Here is an 8,013-nt window from a genome sequence, read left to right as displayed (position 1 = left end):
GCTGAGGATGGCAGGGATACGTGTCATCCTGCTCAGTAGTTCAGCCCCACCGGGGCTCATCCTGACAGACACAGGCCCTGGTCTCCTTGGGAAACAAGGAGAAAGAGGAAGTCAGAGGAAAGGAGAGAGCCAGGTATAAGTCTAATGTAGGAGGTCACTTCCTGTCCTTCTCTTCTTCCTGTGCTTTCCATCCCAGGCCTGGCACCTTCAACCCCGAGTCCTCTGACATTCCATCAGTCACCCTCAGTCACAGTCAGTTACACCCAGGTGACCACCAACTCCACCTGCTTTCCTAACTACTTCTTGGCCTTGCTTACTTCTTTCCATCGCCACTGTGTCAGCTCCTCATTGCTGCAGCAGTGCTGCCTAACGAGCAATCACAAGATCTCAGCGGCCTGCAATAGCAGGCAGTCCCTTCATATGGCCTTGCCGCTCTACTGACCTCGGCTGGGCTCACTTGTGGGGCTGCAAGTGGTTGGGGCGGCTCAGCTCCACAGGTCTCTCATCCTCCAGGATCAGCAGGCTAGCTGGACACATCCTTCTCCTGGTGATGGCAGATGCATAAGAGGGCAAGTGGAACATGGGAGGCCTCTTAAGGTCAAGGCTCAGAAGTGGTATCTGGTCACTTCTGCCCTGTTCCATGGACCAAAGTAAGTCACAAGACCAAGTCCAAAGTCCAGGGCTTGGAGAGTACGTTCCTCCCACAAGGAGGTGTGGATGCGGGAGGACAGAGGATGCTGCTCTAGTCTTAAACTTCCCACTAGACTCCTCAATTTTGGTCTCATCCGCTGTAATCTATTCTCCATGGAGTAGTTTGTTCCTTCTAACATGCAAACAGGACCATGTCCCTTTTCAGCTTAGACTCCTCCGAATCCTTCCTTTGCTTGATGGTCTTATTCCTCTTTTTTGAGTTATGAGAATAATTGAAATTCACTCATAAAAGTTCTGCATTTAACAATATCCTAAGGGTCCTATGAGATATGTCCCCAGTACGATTGTTATCATGGTCCCTGATAATTGAGTTGCCCTGTTCTCCTCCCTTCTAGGGGCAGCCCTGGCTGTTCATGCTTGTATATGGCGGGGCACAGGAGATCTATAACCTGCATACACCCGTGCACCCTGGCAGAACACAAAGCAAATGCTCAGAAGCACAGGAGCAGCGGTGAGATAGGGCGTCCTTTGTACATTGTTGCAAGGGGAGGCCTTGGCCCAGCACCACGCTCATGGGAGGGACTGTTTTTCTCTTCTGAAACCTAACCTTGCCAATTCACCAAGATGTAAACTTGTCCACAATAAACAATGTATGCTTTCTTTTTCATAGCAAGACTTTCTCAATGCAGAAGGCAATGTGCTTGCTTTACTCTCTAGTACAAGCTCCTTATCTTGTGCAGACTGGTAAGTAAGTTTACCGCCCAGCTAAGAGATTTGAGATTTGAGATTGTTCATCTCTCCTCTGCTTCTGGGGACACAGACCGGTGGTGCTCGAGAATCTCTGAACGGTACCCCAGAGTAAAATTATGAAGACAGTGGGCAAAAGCTAGTAAATAAAAAAATTAATACAGTGTTATAATATAAAAAGGACATTAGCTCAATATAATAACAGATGATTGGCTAAATAAATTATATATGTCCTCTTAATGGAGTTGATTCCACTCATAAAATAATAGTTTGGGGACTTTATAATGGGATTTAAAAAAGTCTTAGAGTACACCAGTAAAAAAAAAAAAAAAAAAAAAATGAATGCAAAATTTTGTGAGCAGTCCACTACGTAAAATGTAGATATGATAGATGGGCACACGGGGAGCCTGGGTGACTGTCGGTTAAGTGTCCGACTCTTGATTTCGTCTCAGGTCATGATCTCAAAGTCATGAGAATGAGCCCTGCGTGGGGCTCTGCGCTCAGCACAGAGTCTGCTTGAGATTCTCTCTCCCTCTCCCCTGACCCTCCCCTACTCCTGCACATTCTTTCTCTCCCTAAAATAAATAAATATTAAAAAAAGAAAGAATAGATAGATGGTCACACACTGACATACCCTGAAGGAACTGCAGAAAAATACATAGTGGTTGTATTAGGGTGGCGTGATAATACCTTTTTCTTCTTTTATCTATTTTTCAAACTTCTGAAATACAGTTCTGCTACTTTATAATGAAAAAAAAATTAAGCCTAGAATAACACATTTCTAAGTCCTGTTCAGTTGGTACCCTCTAATGCAGGGTCTCCTTAGATTCCTAATGTTAATACATTAAAAAAAAACATTAATTCAGACCCACAAATTCAGAAGCTGTGATCATTCAGACCGGGCATTCATTCATTCATTCATTCAACAAACATTTAGTGAGAACCCCCGAGTGCCCTTCCAGGCCCTGTGATGCAACAGTGAACAGCATCACTGCCTCATGGAGGGCTGGCCAGGGCTGGCCCTTTTACCCTGTGGGATTCACCTAAAATGCTTGCCCACTTCATGCTGTGCCTGGACTGGGGGACAGAGGTAGGTCCAGCCAGGAAGAAGACAAATGCAAACCCAGGAAATTTCTCTTTGTCAGAAACATCAGCTAAAAGCTTAAAAGCATAATACATGCTCATAATACATTCAAACAATACTTGATATGACAGCAGACCCACTTCCCAGAGGTAAGCAAGAGGAATGGTTTGATATGTATCCTTCAATTTTTTTTATGAATCTACAAAAAGACATATTCCTCTGTGTATATACACATTCCCAAATATCCACATGCATATCTATATAAACGGTAGTTCTATTTTCATTAAAAAAAAATGGATCTTAGAATGCATTTAGTTCTGCAACTTCAATGCTTACTGTTCTGAGGCCAAGCATACAAATGTGCAAGGTGCTGGGGGACCGCAGAGGCCGCATGGCTGGTGCAAGAATGAGATGGGCCTGGTGGTGGCTGGGACTGTGGAATTTTTGCAGCAATCCTGAGAGGTCTATGCTGCCCACTCACCTGGCCATGGCATGACTGAGCTCGCTGCTGAGCATGGTAGGATTCTGCTGCATAAGGAGGTGGGAGGGAGTGGCAGAGGTCAAGGTCTAGAGGTGGAAGACCAGGGTGTCTGCTCTGTGGGGCGTCCCTCCAGGCTGGAGACCCTGACCAAACGATGGCCGAGCGGCTGAATAGATTCATGTCTTGATTCATGGCACATCTTTGTTCCCTGTCTTCCTTCCAAAGCCCCCGCCCCCACCCCAGTGGTCTCAAACTTGCCTGTCCAGTCCCTTCAGCATCAGGAACCAGGCTGTGGCTCTGCTAGAGAAGAAGGCTGGTTATTGGGGTCCCAGGTCATCATGGAAGCAGATGTACTTACACATGAAAGAGAGAGCTGCATTTACAAAGCCCCTGTTGTTTGCACAGTAAGGAGGAATTAATTCATGGGAAGGTGGAGGGTGGAGTTTGGGGGGACTCTGGCTGGTTTCTGCCCATTAAGCACCCCAGCAAGTGGGCAAGCCTGACATTGGCCCACTTCCACTTTGACAGCTGCTCTTATTAAGTGGGAGCTCTTTAAACACGGGAATCTGGGCACCTGGGTGGCTCAGATGGTTAAGCGTCTGCCTTCGGCTCAGGTCATGATCCCAGGGTCCTGGGATCGAGTCCCGCATCGGGCTCCCTGCTCCTTGGGAGCCTGCTTCTCCCTCTGCTTCTCTCTCTCTCTCTCTCCCCCTCTGTCTCTCATGAATAAATAAATAAAATCTTTAAAAAAAAATAAACACGGGAATCCACCGAACACTAATCTGGATAATTGAAAAAAAAAAAACAACCAAAAACCCAACCAAAATACCCCACAGAAATTCAGCAGGAACTGCTGCTGATCACTGTAAATATACCAGGCGTTTCTGGGTTTTACCCTGGTCACACTCCTGCAATGACTGGCTCAGGGGCTTCTCAGGGTGGCAAGGTGCCTTCTGAGGGCCTCCCGGTCCAGGCTGCTCTGAAGTGAGCCCGAGGGGGTCTGCTGGCCCCACGCCAAGCTTTGGACCCCTGACAGACCCCTTCCATGCTTGGTTCACATCACTTAACCCTCCCACATTCCCCTTCCTCTTCAGCTCTCTTCCCTTCTCTGGACCTCAGTGTTTTCCTCTGTAAATTGGGGTGAGGGTGGGGGGGGGGGACAATGAAAGGTCATTATGAAACAAAATAAAGCAAATGGAGGAGGGGAATCTCTGAGTCCTTCCCAGTCCGATCTTATGAAAACAAAGGGAAAACAGATCAGCTAAGAACCTCTGAGCTGGCCTGGGTTTAAGGCCACAAACCAAGACCTTGTCCGGAAATCCCCTCGCCCCACCCCAGGACACTGTGTCTACCTTCGTTAGTTCCCAAAGTTTAAGCTCCCTATTAGTGCTCACCTTCCCCCGCAGCCCCCGACAGTGCAGTAGTCTAGACTGTGCCTGGCCCATCCATCTGTACCCCAAAGTACAGAGACTTGGGACCTCCTGTTTCATGTGAACTCGAGAGCCACCCCCAACCCCCTTGCTCTCCCCGGCACCCCACAGCTGGCAAGGCCACCTGACCTTTCTCTGAGATCAGGGACAACACAGGCCACACTTGACCTGCTGTGCTAGGATCCTTAATGAAATCATTACAACTCCATCTGTAGCCCGGTGGCCCCATCCCATCCCTTGTGTTGTCCTACCACACTCTACATCCCAGTCCGGGACAGTGCCCTCCACTTCCTCCTCCTGGATGCATCCTCCTCTGGCCTGCCTCTGAGCCTTTGAATGAGCATGTCTGAGATGTTCTTTCTCCACCATTCATTCTGCCTTCACCTTTGAGCCTTAGTTCAAGAGCCATCTCTCAGGGAAAGCCTTCCCTGATTCCATGCTTCCAACTCAAATCAGAACCAAGCCTCCTGCCCAGCCCCTCCCAGCTCCACAAACCATGTCCCAGTTGCCTGTGTATGTGTCATATTAACTTCCAGCCTTCCTACACCACATTTCAAGATACTTCAAGAAACTGATGTATAACTTACATACAGTGAAGTGCAGCTACAGCCCATCATATATTTCCATATTTATACATCTGTGTATGAGTCTGGGATACAGATGGGTAGGTTGAGGCATAAACTGGGAAGCTAGAAGACTCTTTGTGGGTCTGTGTGTGTTGGGGAGGGGCTGGTTACCTGTGGGTAACTTGGGATTTGGAGATCAGAGAAAATAGACACATGCCTTGAATCCTCGGGTGGTGTTAGGAGATCTCGGGATGAGGTCCTTGGATCAAGATCAGTGCATTTTTGCACAGGTGTGAGGTCATGCTGAATGTGCAACTTTAGAAATCTTGATAATGTAATGGCTTCTTCATGCTCAGCTGAATTGATTGCCATCATTTACTTCTCCAGGGTTCCACGGCTGACGATCTCCAATATCCACAGTTATAAAGAATGTTCTATGGACATCTTAGCAGATAATTCTTTAAGGGCATTTCTGGTTCATTTTAGGGCAGAGTCCTAGAAGTGGAAATACTGGGTCAGAGGAGTGAAGCTTGTGAGACTTTTTACATATGGCCAAAGAGCTGAAATGGAACTTGTATGAGTTTGCTAGGGCTGCCATAACACGATACCACAGACTGGGGGGCTTAAACAACAGAAATGCATTTTCTCAGAGTTCTGGAGGCTGGAAGTGCAAGATCGAGGCGCTGGCAGGATTTCTCGGAGGTCTCTCTCCTTGGCTTGTGGATGGTTGCCCTCTGGGTGCCTCTTTGCAGGGTTGTCCCTCTGTGTATGTGCCCTCTGGGGTCTCTTGGTCCCATTTCCTTTTTTTTTTTTTTTAATAAGGACACCAAATTGGATTAAGCCCATCCCAATGGCCTCGTTTTACTGTAATTATCTCTTAAAAGACCCTGTCCCCAAATAGTCACCTTCTGAGGTACTGGTGCAGGGGGTTTAAGACTTCACCATATGACTTTTGGAGAACAGTTGAGTTCATAACAGAACTCTTCCTTAGGGGTTGGAAATGTCCCTTGGTGTCACCTGGCTTGGTTGCTGGCCCCCTTGGTTCCTCCCAAAGCTAACTTCTGATATGAAGACCTCTCTGTCTCTCAGCTTCATCCTTGTTTCCCTCTCTTCCCGTCCCTCATGCCATCACTGTCAACAGCTGTCAATCCATCTAAAGTAGAGATTCTCAGCCTCCGATGCACCTCCGATTGGAGTCACCTGAGAGCTTAGAAAACTATCCTGGTGTCTGGTTCCCAGCCCAGCAGATTCTAATGTCCTTGCAGCCTGGGCATGGGAACATTAAAGCTCTTCAGGTGGCTCCAGGGGTTGGCCAAGGCCTCCCTTTCTTGCCTTTGCAAAGCATGAGACGGGACACAGGGGCTGTTTCACTACCATTTTCCAAAGTTAATTAAAGCTCCATATTCTAAAGCCTGTTTTTAAGTCCCTTAAACAAGTTCATTTTAAAGCGTGATGGTAATTTGGCTCCTTTGTTAAAATTAAGTCCTTAAAGTAGAAATTAAAAGACGAAATGAAAAACCACTGGGCATAGAAAATCCACCCTGGGTTTAATAGAGTCTCTTAAATCGGGGACTGGAGTGAGACCCTTGCTGCTCAATGTGGATGGGGGGCCCACTATACGTTGTAGTCCTTGAGGCTTATGTTGTGTGTAAGCTTTTGAAGGAAGAGGATCAAAGCTAATTTTCACGAGAGCTCTGCTTCTGCAGTGGGGCGATTAGGAAACCGTTGTGTTAAGTTTGGGCTCTTCCAAGTTTAGTACCCCAACTCTCGATGTTTGAAACAAAGCTTGACAAGATTCTACCCCTGGGTGAATCTCACAGACAGGTTGAGCTAAAGAAGCCAGAGGCAAAAAGAGCTCCTCCTGGATGATTCCATTCAGATGAAGTTCAAGTACAGGTGAAACTACAGTGACTGCAATCAGAACCTGGGTGCCTCTGAGTGTGTTTGTGGGAGACTCCGATCCTGAATAAATGGAGAGGGGCACATAGCTCAGCTGGTTTGGGAGCAGATGTCTGTGATACGGCTCCCCTTCAAACTGTGGCCTTCATAAGTGGTCCGGGGGCCCCCTCGTCGGCAGGAGGGAGTCACGGCCCAGCCCCTGGGCCCTGGCTCAGGCTGGCCTCTGCTCGCTCTCTCCATGCTGCTTCTCCACCCACAGCCCTACACCCAGCGCTAGCGCCACCCGGGCTCCCTCCCTCCTCCGCCCTTGCCCGTTCTATGCCTCCTGCTGAGATGACCTCCCCAGTCTTGTTCGCCTGGCATTTGGTCATCCTTCCTATCATGGCCGGGAAGTTGTTCCTTTGCCTCCAGGGATGGCATTAATCACATCCTTCACTCCTCACTTTATGTGTCTGCTTTCACCATTAGGCTGGGTGTAATTTTGGGGGCAGTGCCGTCTCTGTATCTGCATTGCCTGGCACAGTGCCCAGGCACTGAGTAGGGACCTAAAAACGGTGTTTGTCATTGAACTGTGTTAGTTTAGGATGGGAAATGGAGAGCTGTAGACAATTGTCCTTTGTCACAGCCATCCATTTATGTATAACAATATTGGAAACATGATGGAGAAACATGTCATTTGAATGGCTCTTGGGGAGACTATTTGGTGAGTTGAGATCTGCAGGGATGGGTGTAGACTGTCTCCAGCTCCAGAGCAGGTGGCAGGAAGGCTGTACAAGACAAAAATTTGACACTGGGGTGGGGCAGTGCTGGAGGAACGGAGGGAAGAGATGGAGAGGAGATGAGAGAGTGGGTAGAGGGAAACATAAGGACAGTCAGAAGATATGCTCTGTGTAATGGAGCATCTCCCTTTGGCCCCCAAATCTTCACTGAGTTTCCAGAAACTCACAAAATATTTAATGGGAATCTATTTATTTGTGTGTGTAACTGTGTGCATAGGTGAGTGGGTGTGTAAATTTGTACATGTGTGAGCACATGTGGGTGTGTATATGTACATATGAGTGTGTGAGCATGTGTAGTGCAAGTGTGTACACATGTGCGAGCATACGTGTGTTTGTGGGTGAATATGTACATGTGTGCGCGCATGAGGACTGAGAA

Source organism: Eumetopias jubatus, unplaced genomic scaffold, assembly GCF_037043125.1.
Source record: "Eumetopias jubatus isolate StellerSeaLion01/CBP00866 unplaced genomic scaffold, mEumJub1_p1.0 scaffold_15, whole genome shotgun sequence".
In the NCBI taxonomy this organism is placed as follows: Eukaryota; Metazoa; Chordata; class Mammalia; order Carnivora; family Otariidae; genus Eumetopias; species Eumetopias jubatus.
The sequence above is the reverse complement of the archived record's forward strand: the minus strand, read 5'-3'. Positions refer to the sequence as shown.